The sequence below is a fragment of the Rutidosis leptorrhynchoides genome, chromosome 3, assembly GCF_046630445.1.
Source record: "Rutidosis leptorrhynchoides isolate AG116_Rl617_1_P2 chromosome 3, CSIRO_AGI_Rlap_v1, whole genome shotgun sequence".
Lineage (NCBI taxonomy): Eukaryota > Viridiplantae > Streptophyta > Magnoliopsida > Asterales > Asteraceae > Rutidosis > Rutidosis leptorrhynchoides.
In genome coordinates, this window is record NC_092335.1 from 421,459,416 (window position 1) to 421,485,053 (window position 25,638).

Consider the following 25,638-nt stretch of genomic DNA (forward strand, 5'->3'; position numbering starts at 1 on the left):
TAGACTTCATATGCTGTAGGGCCGAAGCAAGTCTGGGCCAGATTTTGAAGAGACGAGTTATATAATTATCCGATTCGTATACATTACAGAAAAATGGATTTGGTGGAATGGTTAAGGGTGTGTGCGGGTGAGCTAGAGGTCATGGGTTCGAGCCTAGGCAGGGGCATTTTTTTAGAAAGCCTTGACTTTGAGGTAGTATTCCCTTTATTATTATTATTATTATTATTATTATTATTATTATTATTATTATTATTATTATTATTATTATTATTATTATTATTAGATTACTTATTATTATTATTAATATAAGTAGGATTATTATTATTATTATCATCATTATAAGTATCATAACCATTACTAGTATCATTATTGATATTATGATCATTAGTAATTAATGTTATTGTTATCATATGATTTTTATTATTATCATTTTTGTTATTATTAAGTAATATCGTTATGAATTAAAAGTATTATTATTAATATAAAGTATGATTTTATTATTATTACGAATATGATTATTATTATTATTGTTACTACGAAAATAACACAACTTATTATTACTTTCACTAATATTAGTATTAGTATCACTTTTATAATTATTAGTATTATTATCATTAACATAAATATCATTATCAACAATATCATTATCATTATTATTATTAGTATTATCATTATTAATAAAGTTATTATTATTATTATTATTATTATTATTATTATTATTATTATTATTATTATTATTATTATTATTATTATTATTATTAGTAACTTATTATTATCAAAACTATCATTTTTAACAAATAAATATTAGTTTCATAAAAGACATTTGTTACATTTACTATAATTAAAATAATATCTCATATAACTATAAATCAAACAGGCTAACATTTAAAATACTTATACAATATCGATTTTTAAATATAATACTAAACATTAGTGTATATAAATATCAAGATAACTAAAAGTATAGATATTAATTATTGTAATGATATATATATAAAATAAATATATATAACATTTAATTTAAGATATGATTTACATAAATAAAGAATATGTTTTTAATTAAGTTTAGAATAAATCCTAAATAACTACAAAGATATATAACTATTATGTGAATAATAAATGAAATTATGTGATTTCCAGTATACGTTTTAATATATAAATAAATGATATAGGTTAGTGAATTCGAGGCCAACCCTGCATTGTTCAATGTCGTCATATGTATTTTTACTACAAAATACAGTACCGTGAGTTTCATTTGCTTCCTTTTTAAATGCTTTTGCAATATATATATTTTTGGGACTGAGAATACATGCGCTATTTTTATAAATGTTTGACGAAATAGACACAAGTACTTAAAACAACATTCTATGGCTGGATTATTAAACCGAATATGCCCCTTTTTAGTCTGGTAATCTAAGAATTAGGGAACAGACACCCTAATTGACGCGAATCCTAAAGATAGATCTATTGGGCCCAACAAGCCCCATCCAAAGTACCAGATGCTTTAGTACTTCGAATTTATTATGTCCGAAGGGAGTCCCAGAATGATAGGGGATATTCTATATGCATTTTGTTAAGGTCGGTTACCAGGTGTTCAATCCATATGAATGATTTTTGTCTCTATGCATGGGACGTATATTTATGAGAACTGGAAATGAAATTCTCGTGGTCTATTAAAATGATGGAAATGATTATTTATGTTAAACTAATGAATTCACCAAACTTTTGGTTGACACTTTAAAGCATGTTTATTCTTAGGTATGAAAGAAATCTCCCGCTGTGCATTTGCTCATTTTAGAGATATTACTTGGAGTCATTCATGACATATTTCAAAAGACGTTGTATTCGAGTCGTTGAGTTCATCAAGATTATTATTAAGTCAATTATAGTTGGATATATTATGAAATGGTATGCATGCCGTCAACTTTCGATGTAATAAAAGTTTGTCTTTTAAAAACGAGTGCAATGTTTGTAAAATGTATCATATAGATGTCAAATACCTCGCAATGGAATCATATGTTATCGTATTCGTCCTTATGGATTATGACGGGTCGCTTCATCATCCTCCTAAAAAAATATCAAGAGTCGGTAAAATATACTTTCTCTTTCACATTTGGTCGGTTCCTATCAAGATAAATTGTTGTAAAACCAATTACACTCAAAGTGTAATATGAGTTACCAAATAGAGAATCGTCATCCGACACGATAAACCACCCACAAACCCTCATATTAATCAAAGAAATCTAACCCCTCCCGTGAGTGATAACAACAAATAAGTCAGCGAATATGGTCATCACGTACCGTATTAGTACCTTGTAATTTGACGTATCATCAGTTAGAGGCGGGTTATACAACTACCGTTCAATGCGATTTGTGAAGGTGTCTGGGGGTTTTTATCAACCTCCAAGGGTACTGCCAACATTGTCGCGAATTTGGTTTTCTCCTAACGTGTGTGTGAGTGACATATGATCATCAAGGTGATAAGAACCCCTGAGTGATGTCGATTTCGCTGTTCGAAAAAAATAATAATAAGAATAAACATGGAAGACGTTTTTTAGAGTGAGAGTGAGGTGTGAAAAATAAGAGAAAGTAACACGTGGAAAATAATATCAAAAGTGCTTTTGGAATTATTGAAAAGTCATTGACCACGTTGCATTTCACACCGACTATAGTCGCAATCATAAAACTAACTGTATTCTAAGTTAAGCCTCCACCTTTAAAGTACGAAGCTATATTAAGGATCGCATGTACGGAACTTTTCACATTATTTTTAATTTTAATTGTATGTATTTTCTAACGACAGCTTTTAAAGTTTTTCAAAAATAGTTTTGAAAGTTATCTTTAACGTACTTATATTCATTACTTATACTCATTTGTACATTTATATAATTCACATAAAAAAATCAATCCCAGTAACAAAATCCTTTATTGTAATTTTAGATTTAATATATTAATTAAAAATCAGACTTGATGAGAAGTAAGTTTAGCTAGTCGACTTACTTTCTTCCTTTGGTCGAACTACGGAACTAGTTCATTCGTGAGAAGTCTTGGTATTGGATCAGCCTAATCTCTACTCGGTCTCCTAATCTCCCAATTTTTTAATATTATTGCTACATACTCCGTATCACTTTACATGTATAAATTGAGGTTTTTTGACAATAATTTATAATAATAATAATAATAATAATAATAATAATAATAATAATAATAATAATAATATAATATACATAATTAACTAACTTCTATTATCTTCTGATATTTTTAAATAGGAACTAGAACTTATTTTGATGCTTTTAAGTTGATATGGATTTGTTTGATCAAGATAGTAATCATGCACTACATATAATTGTTGAATTATAAGTAGAAAAATCATATTCTGTTTACATAGTAAATGTTTCACTTTAACTTTTAATTTTTTTTTTCAATTTTAACTACAATTAATTATTTTACGTTATATGTTATTTAATAAAAATTATATGATAAGATAGAGCTTTAAATGTGTGTTTTCATCGTTATAAGTTTTATCATATATATTCTACATATATCATTTAAAAAAAATTGTGAACAGTGTTTACTACAAAAGTTCTGAGATTTTAAGGGTTTAAATATAACTTGAGATAATTATTGAATAAGTGATTCGCTAGTTTAGTGGCTTCTTTTGATTTATATACTGAACCCTCTCGGGTTCAAACCGTACGTGGGGTTACGCATTATTTTTCTGATGAGCCCCATCCTCAATTTGTTTTCCAATTTTAGTCCCTCAACTTTTAAAAGCCTTTTAATAGTACATTTTATGCCCTCCCAATATTTTTTCTTTTTAATAATTTTTGTTTAAATTCTTTTAAAATCTTTACAATTATTTATTAATAAAACATTCTTTCGATTTCTTTTTCCACATTCTACTATTAATTAACAAAACGATCCAATTTAGCTTAAATTTTAATTAGACAAAATTGCTCATTTCGTCCCTGTATTTTTGCTCGTTAAAATTAAGTGAAGCTTTAAATTTGATGTTTGTTGAGTCTATTGAAACAGATTATTGTCTTTTTGATTATGTTATGCATAGCAATTAAATATTGGAAGTAGTTATGTACAACACAAATTTACTCGCCCGCAACGGAGCGCGAATGACCTCCTACTTGTTAAATATCAGCTATCAACTAAATAATAAAATATTATTACATGAATAATCATTGTGATTTTTCAAAAATTACGTGAATAATCCATTTTTTTACATGAATAATCAGTTACTTTGCAAATCATGCGTGAATAGTTCAACCATCTAACGATCATTAATTTTCTCTTTTAAATCCAAACATGTACAGGCACATGAAAGAATGGGCCAATAGCCTAGTGGTGAATGACTCACTCTTCCTTAGGGGAGGTGAGGGTTCGATTCCCACTAGGTGAGGATTTTTCAAATAATTGGATCAAAAACCATTCTTATCGGGCACAAATGATCCCTTGGTCCCACGCCGGGCATGCTGTGGGGTAATTGGTGATGGTGTTTCGCCAGGCTCCAGTGGGCTACCGGGGACCGCTGGATGGGTTGATAAAGTCAATACAGGGCTAACATGTTTTTGCCGATACACATGTTTTTTGCAACAAAAAATGTACAGGCACGTGAAAATATTTATGTTTTTTAGCTTAACCACTTGCCTTTCCATTATCTACCTACTCCATTCATATTCTTTTTCATTTTCATTTTCATTCACATTCATCACTTCATTTTTCCCCAAAGTAAATATAAATTAAAATCTAATTTGTATCGAATCAAATATAAATGAGAATCTAACTTCTTATGATGTGTCACAATCTAATTTAATCTTTATTTTTTTATTTACCTTTTTATGTTACATTTATAAAGTGAGGGATAAAACAACTATTGGAGTATAATCCGCTATAAAAAAAAAAATATGAAAGTCATCTCACAGCGAAGTTGAAAAGAAATTTTGTTAGTATATAAGTTTATGGGAACTTCCCTCTATCACGAATTGATTTTTGAATACTAAGAAAATCATGGACTTATATGTTAAACATGTTGAAGTAAAGATGTGACAGCCCTGTTCCAGCATAACTGTGTGCAGCGCAGTTTCCAGATCAGAAGGGATTGATTTGTTATTTTTGTAAGATGGAAAGATTTAGTTGTAATTTCGAGATTTAATAGCTAATAAGGTTGAAGGTTCCAAATTTCACTTCTCATTTCTCATTTCCTACATGACTAGTTCAAGATAGAAGTTTAGGGTTCTCTCATTATATTATACAATATACTAATTGTGGTAAATGGTTGTCAAAATCTCATTGGTCCACAACCCCAAATTTCACCTTAGAAAGTGAATTACATTCGGGTCGACACATCGGGTTTGGCCCGACCCGAAACTGTAGCAACTTTTTTTTCCAGCTTCATTCCGCCATCACCTCCAAACACCGCCTACGCAACCAACGTTGCCAATCGCCGCCAGTTACAATCACCACCAATTAAATTTTAAGAGAAACAAAAAACATAGATCTAATGTGCAACAAAACCTAAAATCTAAACAAAAATCCAAACACGAATCTAAATAAAATATAGATCTAAACTTACAATAGATGGTACGAAATATGGCCTAAGAACTAAGGAAACAAGCCCAGATACACCATCAATAAATTCAACTAGTTGTGTTCCCTCGCGTTGCGTTAGGGGTTCGATTTTCAATGTATTTTATTGTGTTTAGTTTGAAAAATTATTTCGTGGCTAACGATCATGTCGTTGAAGCGCAACTCGAGTCGAACTAAAAGGTGTAACCCATCAAAGATTTAAATGTTATTTTACATCTCCGCGTTTCGCTATGGAATTGTCGACTTTTAAAAAGTTAACGCAAAATCAACGTGTATGAAAAGTACCTCAAATATTTATCGTTTTTTAAAAAGCGTCCGTTTTGCCTTTAGTTATGAAAATAGTTAGTTGACACTTTACCCCCCTGTTTGGAGGGTCGGTTTTATTTTTTGAACAAAGTTGGGGGGTTATTTGGCAAAGTGGAAGGTAAAAAAAAGAAGAAGAGCAAAGTGACCAAAATACCCCTGGCACTATTGATGAATAGTGCTACAGGGTTTTTTCTATTAGTTATGTTGATAAATTTATTTTTACATCTAGTAATAATATACATATATATTATAGGGGTATGATCAAGAGGGAAGTAACCAATCGGGGGGAAGGAAAAACTATTTTTTTTTTCGTTTTTTGAAAAAACTTTGTTCACGAACATTACAGATATGATGAAAATATGAACATTTAATAGAGACACTTTGTGATAAATGTTATTATTTTGGTGGAAAAACGCTCGAAGAAGTAATATATAACAATTATCGTGTTTTTCGAGCGTATGTTGAGGTTTTTGCTATTGGGGTTTAGATATTAGGGTTTAGATATTAGGGTTTATAGGGTTTAGATATTAGGGTTTAGAAATTTAGGGTTTAGAAATTTAGGGTTTAGGGTTTAGATTGAGTTTTTAACACGAACGGTTTAGAGTTTAGGGTTTAGGGTTTGGTGTTTTGGGTTTATGGAATAAACCCAAAACACTAAACCCTAAACCCTAAACCCTAAACCCTAAACCCTAAACCCTAAACTCTAAATCAGGCTAAATTTTACTTCACAAAACATGAAAAAAAACGTTCATATTCTTTACGAACAATATTATCTTGAATGTTATTTTTGTCGATCGTTTTCCCGCATAAATAATAACATTCATCACGAAGTGTCTCTTCTAACTGTTCATATTTTCGTGTGATCTTGATGCCGGAAAAAAAATTCCAAAAAAAACGAAAAAAAATTTGCTTCCCCCTGATTGGTTACTTCCCCATTGATCCTGCCCATATATATATATATATATATATATGCTCTCAATCTCTCATGACCTATATATATTTTTTTATTATTTAAATATTTATAGAGAATTACGAGTCATTAGTACAAACTAGTTTTCGAACTCTCGCTTCGCGTCGGGGGTTCGGTTTTCAATGTATTTTATTGCGTTTAGTTTGTAAAATTATTTCGTGGCTAACGATGATGTCGTTGAAGCGCAACTCGAGTCGAACTAATAGGTATAATCCGTGAAAGATTTAAATGTTATTTTAAATTAACAATATGTGTATCTCCGCGTTTCGCTATGGAATTTTTGACTTTTAAAAATTTAACGCAAAATCAACGTGTATGAACAGTACCTCAAATATTTATCGTTTTTTTAAAAAGCGTCCGTTTTGCATATAGTTAGTGATATTGTGTTCCTAAAATTATTTCGAGTTTAACGATGGTGTCAGAAAAACTTAACTCGTTGCGAGCGAGAAGATATGGCCCGTTGAATATTTGGGTGGAGTTTATTTAAGATATTTTATGAAAATGAGTATTTGACACTTTACCCCCTGGTTGGGGGGTCGATTTTAATATTTGAATAAAGTGTGGGGGGCTTTTTTTGAAAAAAAAGGTGGATAAAAAGTGGAAGGACGAAAACGCCCTTGGTTAGTATTCATCATTTTTGTCTATTAGATAGTACTAGTTGTGTTCCCTCGCCTTGCGCCGGGGTTCAATTTTCAATATATTTTATTGTGTTTAGTTTGTAAAATTATTTCGTAGCTAACGATCATGTTGTTCAAGCGCAACTCGAGTCGAACTAAAAGGTATAACCCGTCAAAGATTTAAATGTTATTTTACATCTCCGCGTTTCGCTATGGAATTGTCGACTTTTAAAAAGTTAACGCAAAATCAACGTTGATGAAAAGTACCTCAAGTATTTATCGTTTTTTAAAAAGTGTCCGTTTTGGCTATAGTTAGTGACATTGTGTTCCTAAATTTATTTCGAGTTTAACGATGTTGTCGAAAAAACTTAACTCGTTGCGAGCGAGAAGATATGACCCGTTGAATATTTGGGTGGAGTTTAGTTAAGATTTTTTATGAAAATAGTTAGTTGACACTTTACCCCCCTGTTTGGAGGGTCGGTTTTATTTTTTGAACAAAGTTGGGGGGGGGGGGGTTATTTGGCAAAGTGGAAGGTTAAAAAAAAGGCAAAATGACCAAAATACCCCTGGCACTATTGATGAATAGTGCTACATGGTTTTGTCTATTAGTTATATTGATAAACTAGTTTTCCAACCATCTCTTCGCGCCGGGAGTTTGGTTTTCAATGTATTTTATTGCGTTTAGTTTGTAAATTATTTCGTGGCTAACGATGATGTCGTTGAAGCTAGGCCTGTGCATGGTACGGTTCTGTCCCAAACTAATTCGGTTCGGTTCCGTCCCGAGTCCCAAATTAATTAATGAAGTCGTACCAAGGACCGTACCAAATAATTTTGGTTCGGTCCGGTTCGGTTCCATGATTTTCGGTTCGATTCCCTGGAAAGAACCGTCCCACTTGAGTACACGCAACATTGACTGCTGAAATTGCGATTACAGCTTGTCTACTTCTCATGACAGGCACCAAAAACGTCTATTTCTATTTTGATCTTGAACTTGCTCACAAGGCATAATATTATTCTTGGTTATATATATATATATATATATATATATATATATATATATATATATATATATATATATATATATATATATATATATATATATATATATATATATATATATATATATATATTGTAACATCCTGAATTTTATATATCAGAAGTGCCATCAGAAAGTGTCAGTAAATGTGTGCATCAGAAAGCGCCACTAAAAGTGAACCTAACACTTATGCATTTTCAGAATTTACATCAGAATCAGAATCTGTCAATTTCAGTACCTGGACTTCCAAGAGCTGGTAACATTGCGTTTTGAGTGGGTTTATCGCGTCCCAGCACGTCGCGAAACGCGACAGGTATGTTTGAAACGCGACAACATGAAAACCCCATGACCTGAGCAATCCGTCGCGTATTGGGTGTGTGTATCACATACTGGGTGTCGCGAAACGCGACAGGGGGTCGCGAAACGCGACATTTACGCAAAACTTACCAAATTGACCCGTTTTTAAGGGTATCTTTTGGGGTGTTTTGGTCTTTTCACTTTGTGGACAGTTTTTAAGCCCCAAAACTGATCCAACCTTATCTTGAACTCATTTCACACCCATTTCTCTCCCACCAAACATCTTAGAGAGAGAGGAGAGTTCTAGAGAGAGGAAGCTTCAAATGGTGATGAAGATGGTGATTCTTGCCCAAATTGGAGTGGTTCTTGGTGCTTGTTGGTGTTTCTAGCTACTAGAGCTCGTTTTGGTGCTTGAGGTAAACCCTAATTCGAATTGTAGTGTTTGATTCTTGTTTGTGTTTAGGGTTTATGCTTGTTAGGGTTATATACCCCATTTATTGTGATATTTAGGGGTTTTGGGTATGGTTAGTGTGAGTAGACTAAATTATTGTAGGTTTAGGGTTTAATGATGAAATTGGCTAGATTTGTCATGGGTTTGAGTGTTAATCACTAGATTGTAAGTGTGTTGGTGATTTAGATGTTCATAAGAACATGTTAGTTGGTCAAAATGGGTGTTAACCTCGAATTGTTGTCAAACTAAGATTTGAGTCAAGTTTTGGTGAATCAAGTATGTAAATACTTGATTTAAGTGTTAATTAGTGTTTTGAAAATATAATCACTAGTCGTTAGTGATCTTGGGCGTTTTTGGGACTTATGTCAAAATGGGTTGACTTTGATTGGGTCAAATTTGGTAATGACACTAGTTTTGGCCAAATGGATGTTAAACGCTTTCGTTAAGTGTTAAATGATATTTTTGGATGTAATTACTCGCGAGAAGTGATTTTGGGTTAAAGTGATATTTTAACATAAGTCAAAGGTAGTCAAATGCAATATGGGTCAATATTGCTCGTGTTGGGGTTTTGGTGTATATGGTGTTTGAAATGATTACTACCTAAGTAGTAATCTAGTGTCGGGACCTAGGTTGGTCTAATTGGTGCCCAGTATAATTTGGGTTAAGTTATACTTGTTTGTATGGGTCGGAATTACCACCCGTAGTGGTAATTGGTGAAGTCCACTTTAGGTGTCTAAATGAGCGGATTGTGGAGGTAGGTATAAACCCTTGGTTAAGGGTGTTGACGTCGAATTCTCTTGTAGAGAATGTATGTTAATTATGTGTATTGTACCTATATGTGCGATATAGGTAACTATTTGCTCGGATATGAGGACGGAGATCATAATACACTACTCGTGCAGACATTTTCAAGGTGAATGGAATAATTATATATATGCGTATATAGTTTATTTACTTGCTGGCTTGTGGTTAGTGTTATCCGGGCGTGTGGATTCACTATAGTGCTATCCGGGCATGTGTGTTCACTACTCTTTTGTGCGATGGAGACCACATGTGCGTGAAGGGTGGTTCGGTAAGTGCGGACGTCCACCTAGGGGGTTAGATGTACACTAACGGTCATTGTGCGAGTACCAGCGGTCATTGTGCGAGTACCGTTCCCTTGTGTGTGTGTGTGTCTATGGTTAATCATGTGCGTGAAGGGTGGTTCGGTAAGTGCGGACGTCCACCTTGGGGTTAGTTTATACTAACGGTCATTGTGCGAGTATCATCGGTCATTGTGCGAGTACCATTCCCTTGTGTGTTATGGTTAACCATGGTTAAGTGTTGTAGTGTAGCATATTTTATTGTTCGGATTATATGCTATTGTTTGTGCTAGCTTGCGTATTGGAGATTTTAGCGTTATACTTTGCGATGGTATGCTAATCATATTGCTAGCGTGTATGCGGTAATTGTGTAAGTGATTGCAAGTAAGTAGATTATATATGTATGTGTATAATTATTGCATTCACTAAGCTTCAAGCTTACCCCTCTCGTTGTTTACCTTTTTACAGGTATTGTGTTTGTGAAGTTAGCTAGTCGTAGACTAGATGCGTAGGAGCATTTGGGCTCGATGGGGTAGCTTTTGGAGTTTTGGACGCGGATTTGGGATTTGGTAGTCCCCGAGATTATGCTCTTGGTATCTGGTTGGGTTATTGTATATTAACCAGCATTTCTTGTGATCGGGTCATTATTACAAATGATTTTTGTAAAGTGTAATTTGAGTATCAAGGGTCATGATAAATTGTTAAACGTATCATTACGATGTTATGCTTTGATTAAAACAGAGTTGAAAGTGTATTGTATTAATGGGACCTAACTTATTATAAAAGAAATAAAAATGTACTCCGTTTTTGGTTAAACGGGTTATATATATATATATATATATATATATATATATATATATATATATATATATATATATATATATATATATATATATATATATATATATGTTTAACTATTAACGTGAGTATATGTTTAACTAACTCAAAGGTTCCAACCTTTACCCTTTGCAAAGACTGATATTTTTTTACACATCAAGTAAAGGTCAATACACTAATTAGTAGATATATATGTTCATGCTCATCTGATGCAACTTGGAACCATCATAATATCATCATCATAAGCTTGATACCATTCTAAAGAAAATTGATTGATAATGTACTTTTATCTTCTTTTGTATTATAAATATATATGATATTTGATATATGATATTTTGCAACTTGCGTGCAACTAATTTTCAAGTATCTGATTTGATCTTATCAATTTGCTTATTAATAATAATAACAGAGTACATGATGAAAGACAACTTATATGCAATGATCTCAAAATAAAGATACAAAAGACGAATGAAAACATCATCTTAAAGTGTTATTCTTTCTATTTGATGGTTTAGTAACACAACATGAAAAAATATATTAAGACAATAATACTAGACACTATTTGTTGAATCATATATACGTAAAGTGTAAATATTTCGGTCCGGTCCGTTTTCCGTATTTTCGGGTTCGGTCCGTCCCATACCGAGGACCGAATAATGTGAAATTTAAGGACCATGGACCGTACCGAAACTCCTCGGTCCGGTTCGGTTCCGATCCTCGGTTTTTTCTGATTTTTCTCGTACCATACACCCCTAGTTGAAGCGCAACTCGAGTCGAATTAAAAGGTATAACCCGTGAAAGATTTAAATGTTATTTTAAATTAACAATATATGTGCATCTCTGTGTTTCGCTATGAAATTGTCGACTTTTAAAAATTTAACGCAAAATCAACGTGTATGAAAAGTACCCCAGGTATTTAGCATTTTTTAAAAAGCGTCCGTTTTGCGTATAGTTAGTGACATTGTGTTCCTAAAATTATTTCGAGTTTAACGATGGTGTCGGAAAAATTTAACTCGTTGTGAGCGAGAAGATATGACCCGTTTAATATCTGGGTGGAGTTTATTTACAAATTTTTTTGAAAATGGTTATTTAACACTTTACCCCCCTGTTTGAGGGGTCGATTTGAATTGTTGAAAAAAGTGTGGGGGGCTTTGTTGGTGAAATGAAATTTAGGTAAAATTTAAGGGAAAAAAAAGAAAAGTCAAAAATACCCCTAGTTACTATTCATAACTTTTGTCTATTAAGTATAAATATAAATATAAATGCATTTTTGATGACACAAGTTTTTACTAACACATAATATATGGTAATTTAGTTACCATTTCATTAATAATAAATTAATTAACAGGTATTGTTAAATTTTGACAACTTTATTTAATGTGTATGTATGCAAATATGTAACTAACAATCTATATAACCAATGTGTGGATACACCTATCGACATTTAACATCTATGTAAATATCCTTAAATAAAAATAAAAATATTTATGCAAATATCATTTTGTATATGTGATTAGGTATTATACTTAACTATGTCTTTAACACTAATTGCATAATCACTATCTAAAATTGTGTATTGAAATTGTATCGTCATAATTTAAAATTCTATATACTATTTTTTAAAGTTCAGAAACAATTTGAAATTGAAAACAAAAAAGTTATTGTGATTCGCGGAGAAGCGTGGACCACGAAAACTAGTTTTATCAATTTGGGTTTTTTTTATCTTAATTAAAGATATCCAACATTTGAAGAAGGAGATTCTCAAGCCTACCTTGCTCCATCTTCATCTCTTTTCATTTTGTGGTAAGAAAACTCTAACTTTTACGTATATTAATTTGGGGGTTTTGACTAAAAAGTAGATAGTGTAGATAGTTTTAAAAATGAACTTGTTATTATAAACCCTAAATTTATGAATTAGAAGTCACGACAATTAACTTTATGAAATAAGCTATGTTTTAGTCAAGAATAAGAAAAACTTATTTCATTGTTATACTTTTTAATCTTAAAGAGTCATTTGACTACAAATGCTCTTATTAGAGTTGTTTTGTGTTAAAAATTCTTAAGATGTAGAAGTTGAATGATTTTGTAAGCAATTGTAGCCAAAATATTAAGCGTGTCAATATGGGTTTGGTTTAGAATAGTTTAGTATAGTAACTTAGATGGTAGGGAGTGTGTTAAACCACATTACTCGAATAAAGTGAAGCATCAGGATATGAAAAGTAAGGTATGTATGTAATTGTGTATTTGTTAATAGATTGCTATAAGAGCTTGCTTGTCCTTTGTGCTCTTTGTGGTCGTTTATTTCAAGGTGGGTATAAAGGTTGTAAATGGGTCACATGACCTTGACTTGCATTTTAGCAAGTTGAGATATGTGATTTGGATGGGGATTATATGCCAAATATGTTTAGTTAATTAGCATAAGCTAGTATGATTAGGTGGCAATAAGCCTTGTGCGGTTGTCACAATTTGCTTAGTCTTCGGATCCATTAGTGTTAAAGTAGTAATTGTTACTACATATGCTTGTATGTAAGTTTGCTTAGTTATGTTATACATTACACTTATATATTCACTAAGCGTTTTGCTTACCGTTTAGTCGTATGAATGTTGTAGATGAAGTTGGTTCTAGTGACAAATGAAAGAGCAAGACTTATTTTATTTAGTTTGAAGAATTCTCTTTTGGTAAGTGGATGCTCCGGTTCTAACCTCACGAAGATACAACCACTTGAATAGCGTAACGCCCATTTTGTGTCAATTAAATATTACTATTATCTATGATTGTTGGGAACCGTTATATTATGCATATGTAAAGAACTACTCGGATGTATTTTTAAAGCTTGGGAGTTGAGTCCAAATGGTTATAGTAGTCATGGTTTTGAAATTGACTTAAACTCCTATAATGTCATTTTGATCCGGTGGATGCAATGCAGGTATATTGGGTTTAGTCATTCAGGTGTTAAAATTGATTGAATTTGGTAAAGTTAAAAAATTAGATCTGGAACAGAATAACTGCGCGTCGCGCAGCATAAAGCAAACTGGGACGAGAAGCTGATATTTTTTAGATGTCCGGATTCAGCTATATTGCGCAGCGCAGTATAATAGAGTTCAAAGTCAGTCAAGAAATGTATAAAAAAATTTATGTACGAGTCAAGGGCGTTTCAAAAGCGATCCTACAAATGATATCAGAGTTATCGTTGTAGTTCGTATGTGAATTGTGCAGCATCGAAGCAGGCTAGTATATAACACCCCGTCAAAATCCATTAACGGTGATGTTAACTCTGGTCCTAGTGCTTGGCTAGACTTCTACGTAACAGCAAAGTTCTACAGCGGTGATATGGCCGAAATAGAAGGTTTTATTTATACGGTGTCGTCAGGCCGCAAGTCGTCAGAATCAGCTGCCAAGAGGGGGGATCAATAGTTTTAAATTTATATTTAGCGGATCCTAAATTTTACTACTCCTTATTATGAGTAAGGGAAGTATGACCTAGGGTCGTATTTTTAAGATATCAGTAGAATCGAACATATAATTAAAGCTTAAGATAATTCTAAAGTGACGGAGTAGTGTGATATACCTAATTTTTGGGTTTTATAGTTTATAAAATAAAGTAAAGTAAATGCGGTAAAATTTGTAATTCAGATAAGGTTAAAACAAGTGCATACTATGATTTCATCAGTTACTTTGCCAAGATTATGGAATGCTGGCTTATGGATAGGTAGTGACCTTGTATTTTACACTGGTCCTAAACGCCCCTGTCATAAGACATGTCACTGGGTAATGCGTTAGGCTTGAAGATTCTGAATAGACAGCAACGTCTCTTACCCCTGATGCCCGTGCAGTCTGACTATAGGTATACACGTTCAGACGGCTCATCCAATTGAGCGACTCGGTTGGGTGACGTATTAACATTCTACAAAGGTCTAAACTTTCTTGAGCATAATAGAATACAGGGTTTGCCATATCCGTGAGGTGCTATGTGTTTTGATACTTTCGTTAATGATTGGATTTAAAAGATAGTTAGGCCCTTAAAAGAGTTCAACCATAAAGAACATCATGACCAAGTCAGGTTTGACTTCCATGAACACGTTCGGTTATCCTAACGGTCCAATCCTTTATCTATTTAAACAAACAATTCCTTAATTAACTATGAATCCCTCAAGTGGGGTGTAATGCTTGAGACCGCGTTATGGTGAAGTGTACTAATCATCACTGACCGGGTTCCATGGCCTTACGTAGCAGTGATGCAGCTTACAACAACCGTTGTGCTTCAGCTTGCACGTACAAAGTTTATATACTTGGTGACTACACTAGCATGGTCTAGGACCGACAATGTACTAGGGGTCTAGTTAGATGTTTCACTACGAAAGAATCCTCATTCGGAATTCAAGGCTCGATGGACTTACTACAATCGGTGTGCCTCAATCAAACTTACATTGTATCTGATCGACTTCTCTTACCAAGGGGTGACACAGATAGTGTACTCTGAATGGGGGTTCGCGACTTTCCAATAACAGAGCTGATATCTACGTTCTATTAGTTGGAAAAACGTTTAAGTATAAAGCATAAACGGAAAGCATCTTGACAACATACACAAACCATAATATTATTTTGGCATTATTACTGATTACATCATAGCATACACTAAAGATAACTACTCGTTAATCATGAAAACAATATCACAAAGCATAATAATGGAAGACATTGTATAAAGACAAAGGATAGAAGTACCAGTAGATTAAACGAGTTCCGAATACAAAAATGACAACTTCAAACTCCAGACCGCTCCTAATACAATCTTCGGCGTTCTTCTCCGGGAACTAGGTTTCCCGCACAGAGTTGGAGACCTTGAAAGTATGACTAATATTGTAGAAAGAGAGAGAAAGAAGTGAATTGAAGTGTGTGTAAAAATGGATGACAAAAAGCCTTTAAATAGAAGTGGGATTTGCCTGAAAACAACTGGCAGGCCATTTGGCAGGCCGTTTGGCAAGCCGTTTGCAGGGGCCGTTTGCACTGGTGGCCTGTTTATGATGCCCGTTTGCATGGGCCGTTTGGCAGGCCATTTTCCCTTATGGCAAGCCGTTTGGCTTGCTGAATTCACTAGATCGTAACTTGATTTCCTTTATCGTAGCTTGGTTTCTTGTCTTTCAACATTTTCGCTCTAGATTCTTCGTTTTAGCTCCGATTCTCTTGATTCTTTTTGCACCGTCTTTGTAATCACTTGATCTTCAATTTCAACTGACAAAGCGGGCATTTTAGCAATAAAGCTCGGAACTTTATTATTTTGGGGCCTTAATACGGGGGTGAAAACGTGACTTTTTAGCCGATATCAAATATCCCACACTTAGACTTTGATTGTCCTCATGCAAACTTCTTGTTTTAAGAAATCTTTTCTGAGTTTCTTTTCTAATAGCCTAAGCGGTTTGCTTTTTATTATAAGGGTGAAAAATAAGGTGCGTTATCTATGTTAGGGTTGAAACTATCTCTGCAAGCATGCGAGGAGGTTACATGACTTAGGCTAACTTTCACAGGTCACTCAAATCACACAAGTGTTTAGGGCTTCCTATAGATCTAAGAAATGAATTCACTCATAGCCAGTTATGTTGCACTCATCATCATAAGCTTGATAAAGACTCAAATTCTTGCTACTAATGTGAAAGTGATAATAACCATAGCTTCTAGGTCATTTGTCAATTTGGAATGATGGAAATGAATTTGAGAGTGGTGGTGAAGTTGTTTTAAGGGGGTGATAAAAGGGTAATATAGTCTTTTAAAGACTTTTATTCGGAATTTCGGAAAGCATAAGATAGATAGGAATGCTGATACTTTTTGAGAAACACTTTTGAACTTTTCTCCTTTGGAGTGATAAGTATTTGCGATCGAGTTCTTCTTCAGCGTTTTTCTTTATAAGTTCTGCTCTCTTTTTTTCTTCTTTTTTTAGAGATTTTATCTCGAGAAACTTTCTGCCAATAAACTTTTTCAAGACCTTTTCCATGATACTTGAGAGGCTTATAACATCGGGTTTTTGGAAGGAATCTCTTTTTCTGGTTTTTTCTTCGAGTGATAGTAAAGATGATGGAAATGATGGGTTGGTAGAAGTAGTGAAGGTGTGGAAGCCTTATTTTTGACAAATGGCTAGCTCTTCTGATTATACACGAATCACATTTCGTTGCTTGGAAATGAAGATGTAGAGCAAGTTCTGATTCTGAGTACAGACATCGGCACTTTCAATGGAAAATAGCGAAGCATTAAAGATGAATGCTATTCTTATTTGGGTGCCTCACCATAATCAATTTAGGTCGATAATGCCTAGTCATGCAATGCTCTATTATAGATTTGGTTCATCCCAACAAGATTTCTACCTTACTTAAGCCTTGATGTTATTTACAAACGTTTCGGGTTTTCGAAAGTACTTTTTCGTAAAGGCTTTCTCTTGTAAAATTTTTTTGAAATTTGGCTTAAGAACTTGGAATCTTTGTAATAGGTTATTTTAATATAGCATAAAAAGATTATACCAACATCTCACACTTAGACGAACATTTTCCTCAATGTTCCTAGTGTATCCCACACTTAGGAGTTTGAATTGGGAATATTTGTCTAGTGTTTATTTGGGTTGGAATCCCACACTTAGTGATAAGCTAGGATGTGGCATAATTAAAAGTTAAGCTAATAATGAGGAGAAAGGAGTACCCCCGACAGATGGTCTTGTGGAGACAAGATGTCTCAGTAATCTTGGAAGTTATGTCCTTTATTGATCGGCTCATTTGTCATCATTTATTCTTCTACTCTACTTTATTGCATGGGTTGCCTCCTGAGAAGCACTTTTGTTTAAGGTCATTGGCTCGACCGTGATGATGCCTAAAAAGCAGACATTCCCATTTGGTAGTTGTAATGTTGGTCTTCTCGAGGGAATGTGAGTCTCGGTGGATAAATTCTGAGAAAGTGTCGTACCAAAAGTGGTAGGAGATTCGGTACTTCTCTTGAAGATCTTCTGAAAGATAGGTAATGTGCAGTTTCAGCTCGTGACAAATCTTGAAGTCCGATGAGAATATGATCCACGGCTCTGCTGATTGACCCATGAATGTCAATCATTGAGGCAGTGCTGGTGGTGATTATTTCTCTGATAGGATGTTCATTTCGGAGGTCTTCAAATAGTGTCAGAAAATTTATCTTCAGTATCTCAAAATCTTCAGAATGGTGATCTCCAATGTAGGAGTCTGTAGCCTTGCACGGATTGGTAAAGAGGCGAAGCTGAAAAGAAGTGAAAAGCAGTCCTGACCCAAGCATTAATGTCACTGTCTTTGAGTATATCTCCCGACATCCAGCTTTAAATATGAAACTAGGATATGTGGATTTGTGGAAGATACGTGTTATCTGCTTCGTAACGTAGGTGGCAATGTTGACTTGGTCTGGTTCAAGATGTGAAAACGGATTGTTGCGTCTTACTTTTCCGCTACTACGTCTCGTAACTCTTTGATAATCAGATTAGCGTGGTGATCGATTGTTACGTAAATCACTAGCATGTCTGGTGTGCTTTCGAAATTATCCCTTTCCAAGAGAGCGAAGAGGCTGTGAATATCTTCGATCATTTGCAAATCATAGTGATAAGGCGGGCGTCCTGTAAAAAGATCCATTTACTTCCGGATGAGAGTCGGTAATGCTCGTTGGTTTGCTGAGAACGGGAGTGCAGATCCTGCTAAGGCGTTGTAAACCTTAGAGTAAATGATCTTCTGATCTCTACAGAATCTTTGTGCTCTTGTTGCCTTTCTTCATGGTAGATATGATCGTGAAGGTTATTGATAAAGTCTTGAATGCATCCTTCTAAGATTTCAACATTATCCTCTTCTCTCTGTAAATAGAGGTTGTATTCGTCTCGAATAGCCATGATCCATTCTGTTAATCGTAGTGTGAAATCAATTATTGATTTATGGATGGCTTTGAGAATATCTTTAAATTCAACGGTGTCATTGATGAAAGTTATCATGTCGGCGTGATTGGATATAATCGGAATCCGGTCTGAAGAAGAGTCTGGCTCCTCCTGATCTGGTTCGGGTGAAGAATATGAGTCATCCAGAATGTCTTCATGTTGCTCTTTCTCATCATCATCGATACAGTATTCTTCTGTGGATTCGTCTGATGAACGAGCTTCTTCAGTATTCTGGTGCTTCACTTCGACACTTGCAGGGTAAATTTCTATATCTTTAATCTCAGCTTTATCATGTTTCTTCTTGAAACGAATGATTAAACTATGATCTTCCGTCTCGAGCCTCATTAATTCTTCGTGACGTTCCAAGCTTAGAGAGGGTATTATCGCAGTTTATTTTACGTCTCCCATTTCCTCTTCCTACTCAGATTCTTCCTCTTCCTCTATTTCCTTGCTGGGATCCTCTTCTTCCATTTCTAGGTCGTCAGCAGACTGTGATTCGACACCCATTTCGATATCATTGGCTGGTAGTGAAGACTCATCATCGGAAGTGATCCGTTCGGTGGAAATAGCAAACATCTTTGCCTGTCCAGAAAGATTGGTAAGTCGATCAATTTTGAAAGTAACGCTCTCCCCATGTGATTGCAAGATCAAGGTTTGATTGTACACATCAATGACAGTCCTATCCGTATTCATGAAAGGTCTCCCTAATACTATTGGTGTATGTAGGTCTTCCTTAATGTCCATTACTATGAAATCCGTAGGGTACAAGAAATTGTCGACTTTCACCAAGACGTTCTCAACTATGCCCTTAGGATAGCAAATTGTATGATCGACAAGCTGGATCATCATTTTAGTGGGTGAAAAGTCTCCTATCTCCAATATCTTGTAGAGAGAATAGGGGATTAGGTTGATACTTGCTCCTAAATATGCTAGCACATGAATAGTTCCAGACTGGTAGATTGAACACGGGAAGATGAATCGGCCCGTATCTCCTAGTTTCTTTGGTAGAGAGTTTCTGAGTAATGTCGAGCATTCTTCATTCAGTGAAATTTTGTTGGAATCTGGTATCCTTTCCTTCGTAGAGAGAAGCCTTCGGATGTATCTCTTCTGGTTGGGGACTTTGGACATGGTGTCCAGGAATCTTCCATCAAATTTGTAGATATCGAGCTTGGATGGTTCTTCCTGTAGCCTCCCAGGGTAAGGTATACGAATTGGAGTTGCAGTGGGCAGCTTCTGAGTGTATGTCTACTTGTTCCTGATCCTAGCTGACCTTCTCCGCGGTTCTTCCTTTGGAATTATGGAGTCCATTTGCTTAGCTTCTTCTATGTGGGGATTTTGGATAGTATTACTAGGTAATCTTCCTTGTGGTCGGGTTTCAAGGCATTGTGATAACTATTCGAGCTGCGTTTCTAGACTTTTGAGCAGAGCTAATTGATTTCTCATTAGTATCTTCGTCTGATCTTGACTAGATGCAGTTATCTGATTTTGCTGTTGTTGTCCTTGAATGAAATAAGTCAACTGATCATCAGTCCCGAGAGTAGGGTTGATTACTTTCGTAATTTGGGTGGTTGGGGAATTTTCCTCAGCTGGTGGACTAGTGCGTGGAAGTGGTTGATCGTAGGTCAATTGAGATTGTTAAGGTGAATAAGGTTGGTAACGATAGCGAAAAGGCTGTTGTTTCGTTGAAACTGGTTAACCCTAGGTTGTTGATTGAATTCGGAATTTGATTGACGAGCTGGGTATTGAACGTAACAGACTGAACCATTAGGGTTCTCGTACTCAACTTGATATTCTTCAGTGGGTTGCAGGTTGGTACAATTAACACAGGCATGAGCCTGGTTAACCTGTTGCGGCTGCGTCTTTAATTCTCCGAGTTGTTTGGCAAGAGATTCCATCTTATCCGTGAGGGATTTGATGGCCTTCGTTTTATTGTTAAGTGCGGAGAGTAGGGCAGATGATGAAGTTGTTTCACCACTGTTCCAGTCATGATGATGCATTGTCATGTTCTCGAGCAACTCCCATGCTTCGTCTGCGGTTTGGTTCATCAGATTTCCTTGAGCTGCTCCATCGATCGTTGTCCTATGATTTACCGTAAGATCATTGTAGAAGGTACAGATTTGAGCTGACCGTTCTAATTGGTGATTAGGGCATTTCTTCAGCAGGGTTTTGAATCGCTCACATGCAGTGTAAAGAGATTCATCATAACATTGTTTAAAGTTAATGATGTCATTCTTGAGTTTGGTTTGTTTAGAACGATGAAAATATTTGGTTAGGAATATAATAGTCATCTCCGTCCATGACGTGATGGAATCTTTTTCTAATCCTTCAAACCATGTTTGTGCACGATGAGCGAGAGAATAGGGGAACAAGTATAGCCGGACTATATCTTGTCCTATCCCTGGCTGTTTGTAGGAGTTCGAAAGGGATATGAATTTTTCAAGGTGAGAGTTAGGATCGTCATTCGGTAATCCATGAAACTGACAGCTGTTTTAAATGAGTTGTATATTGTGATGTTTTAACTCGAACGAGTGTCCTTGAATCTTCGGGAATCTGATAGGTCCTCCTCGACCTTCAATCGAGGGTTTGGTATTTTCTGTTAAAGTAACGTGTAACGCCATTCGATTTCTGATTCGTTCTTCCTTGCGTACTTTATAGATTATTGCGTCTAGATCAGGTACGAATAACAACGACCCTGGTCTAGATCGGGTTTGGGTCATACACTGGGTATGCCTTTTTGTTTTAAATTTTAAGTAGATAAGCTAAGTTTCTAAGGTACTCTAAGGTAATTCTAAAGTAGTCTAAGAAAATTTTAACCTAGGGTAATCTAAGGAAATTTTAATCTAGGGTAATCCAATTTAATTATCCTAAGTTTAAATATGTTTTTGGTTCTTGCTACTGATTCCCTGGTATTTTGATAACAGAGCTTCGCACGAACTATTCAACAAACCAAGTGGCCAAGCCGACTACGGAGATGCAGGATCCTTTTGGTTCCAATATAATTGGAGACTGTTCGGAAAATCCAACAACCAAGTTCGTGTATAATTGTCTTTCTTAGACACCACTAAATGCTTGTGAATGAATTTGATAAAAGCAGTATTGTTTGATACCAGTTCCCCGGCAGCGGCGCCAAAAACTTCTCTCCCTCTTGATATGGCCGAAACGGACGGTTTTATTTATGCGGTGTAGTCAGGCTTCAAGGCGTCAGAATTAGCTGCCAAGAGGAGGGATCAATAGTTTTAAATTTATATTTAGCGGGGCCTAAATCGTACTACTCCTTATTATGAGTAAGGGAAGTATGACCTAAGGGTTGTATTTTTAAGATATCAGTAGAATCGAACCTATAATTAAAGTGAAGGAGTAGTGTGATATACCTAATTTTTGAGTTTTATAGTTTATAAAATAATGTAAAGTAAATGCGATAAAATTTGTAATTCAGATAAGGTTAAAACAAGTGCATACTATGATTTCATCAGTTACTTTGCCGAGATTATGGAATGCTGGCTCATAGATAGGTAGTGACCTTGTATTCATTACACTGGTCCTAAACGCCCCTGCCATAGGACATGTCACTGGGTAATGCGTTAGGCTAGAAGATTCTGAATAGACAGCAACGTCCCTTACCCCCGACGCCCGTGCAGTCTGACTACAGGCATACACGTTCAGATGGCTCATCCAATTGAGTGACTCGTTTGGGTAACGTATTAACATTCCACAAAGGTCTAAACTTTCTTAAGCATAATAGAATACAGGGTTTGCCATATCCGAGTCGTGATGCGTTTCGATGCTTTCGTTAATGATTGGGTTTAAAAGATAGTTAGACTCTTAAAAGAGTTCCACCATAAAGAACATCATGGCCAAGTCAGGTTTAACTTCCATGATCACGTTCGGTTATCCTAACGGTCCAATCCTATATATGTTTAAACAAACAATTCCTTAATTAACTAAGAATCCCTCAAGCGGGGTGCAATTCTTGAGACCGCATTATGGTGAAGTGTACTAATTAGCACTGACTGGGTTCCATGGCCTTACGTAGCAGAGGTGCAGCTTACAACAACCGTTGTGATTCAGCGTGCACGTAAGAAGTTTATATGCTTGGTGACTACACTAGCATGGTCTAGGACCGACAATGTACTAGGGGTCTAGTTAGATGTTTCACTACAAAAGAGTCCTCAGTACAAGGCTCAGTGGACTTACTACAACCGATGTGCCTCAGTCAAACTTACGTTGTATCCGATAGACTTCTCATACCAAGGGGTGCCACAGATAGTGTACTCTGAATCAGGGTTATGGACTTCCCAATAACAGAGCCGATAACTACGTTCTATTAGTTGAAAAAGCAATTGAGTTTAAAGCATAAACGGAAAGCATCTTGACAACATACACAACCCATAATATTATTTCAGAATTATTACTGATTACATCATAGCATACACTAAAGATAACTACTCACTAATCATGGCAACAATATCACAAAGCATAATAATGGAAGACATTATATAAAGACAAAGGATAGAAGTACCAGTAGATTAAACGAGTTCTGAATACAAAAGTGACAACTTCAAACTCCAGACCGCTCCTAATACAATCTTCGGCGTTCTTCTCCGGGTACTAGGTTTCTCGCACGAGTCGAAGACCATGAAAGTATGACTAATATTGTAGAAAGAGAGAGAAAGAAGTGAATTTAAGTGTGTGTAAAAATGGATGACAAAAAGCCTTTAAATAGAAGTGGGATTTGCCTGCAAACGGCTGAGAGGCCATTTGGCAAGCCATTTACACTGGTGGCCCGTTTTTATGCCCGTTTTCCTGGGCTGTTTGGCAGGCTGTTTTCCCTTATGGCATGCCATTTGGCAAGCCGTTTGGCTTGCTGATTTCACTGGATCGTAACTTGATTTCCTTGATCGTAGTTTGGTTTCTTGTCTTTCACCGTTTTCGCTCTAGAATCTTCGTTTTAGCTTCGATTCTCTTGATTCTTTTTGCACCATATCCGCAATCACTTGATCTCAAAGCGGGCATTTGGGCGATAAAGCTCGGAACTTTATTGTTTTTGGGCCTTAATACCGGGGTGAAAACGTGACTTTTTAGCCGATATCAAGCTGAAGCAATTAATACCTGAGATAAAACATGCAAAAAGGTTCAACATAAAGTTGAGAGAATACACAGGTTTAAGTAAATATTTTATCGTATGTTTTAGAAAATGGTTTCCAGAAATCGTTTATCGGAAATCAGTTATCTAAATCGTTTATCAGTAATCAGTATCCGAAAATCAGTATTCAGAAATCAGTAAATATTTATCAGTATTAGACCACAAATGTTTCGTATCAAAAGTTTATAGACACACCGTTTCATGTTTCAAATGTTTGTAGACAATACTATGTCTAGTTTCAAATGTTTGTTAGACCACGAGATATCGTTCAAAGTAGTAAAAATCATACATGTGTTATGAGCACTTGAATATAAAGCTTTAACCCACTGATAGCTAAATGTTACACGACTTCCTTTACCCTATAAGTATACACTGATCAAGCGTATATGTAACGAAGTAATAAGCACTCGTTCGTTGAGTGAGGTTTGTCGGACCTAACGGATCCGCCCCTATAGTTCGAGCTTACAAATATAATTAATATATTCAAGCTAAGGTATTTTTCATCGAACTCATATGTATATTCATTTTTGTACTCGTGTTTAATTCATAAAGCAGTTTAAGAAGCAGTTCGAAAGTAGCATGTATCTCATCCCAAAAGTGTTCATGAAAATGGGACTGTAGACTCACCTTGAGTGCACTTGAGGTTTACACAAGCAACGACTTGTTAGTTATTTAAGTTCGAGTAATGTAACCCAGATATATGAATATATAGTTACATAAGTCTATTTCAGTATAGAAAGATCTACAGTACAGTTGTCCTATTGCTCAGACCGACGCACTTGTAAAGTAAAAAGTCAACACAAAGTCAACTAGTTCATGCAAGTCAACAAAATTCAAAATTGGTCAATTTGGTCAACCTAAGTCAACTACATTAGTACATCATGTAAATGATATCACAAAGTCAAACCAAGGTCAACTCATAAGTTTCACACATTCGTTTAGCAAATTAGCGTTTACTAGTTCGGTCACCGTACTGTTCATAAAAGTCATGCAATCGGACAAGCACTACTCACAAATGCCACATCAAGATATTATGATAAACTCCAGATCACAAGTAAAAGTCATAAGATTTCTAAAAAGACTAATCACGCATCATACAATTTCTAGACTCACATAGCATGCACATCTTTCTAGTTCAGTTTTTGTTCGCGCATCAGTTTTATAAAAATTCTTATTTAATCTAGAAACATGCAATTCATACAAGACCAATGGGAGAATTTCTCAAACATCCCAAAGTTTAATCTATCAAAAGATTTAAGCATTTCATGTAGCCAATTTGTACAGTTTTACCAAACAAGTCAGACTTTCAGATTTAGACCACATTCAGACCTATGGTTTTAGCATGCATAAAGTACATAGCAAATAGAGTTTTCAGAAATTAA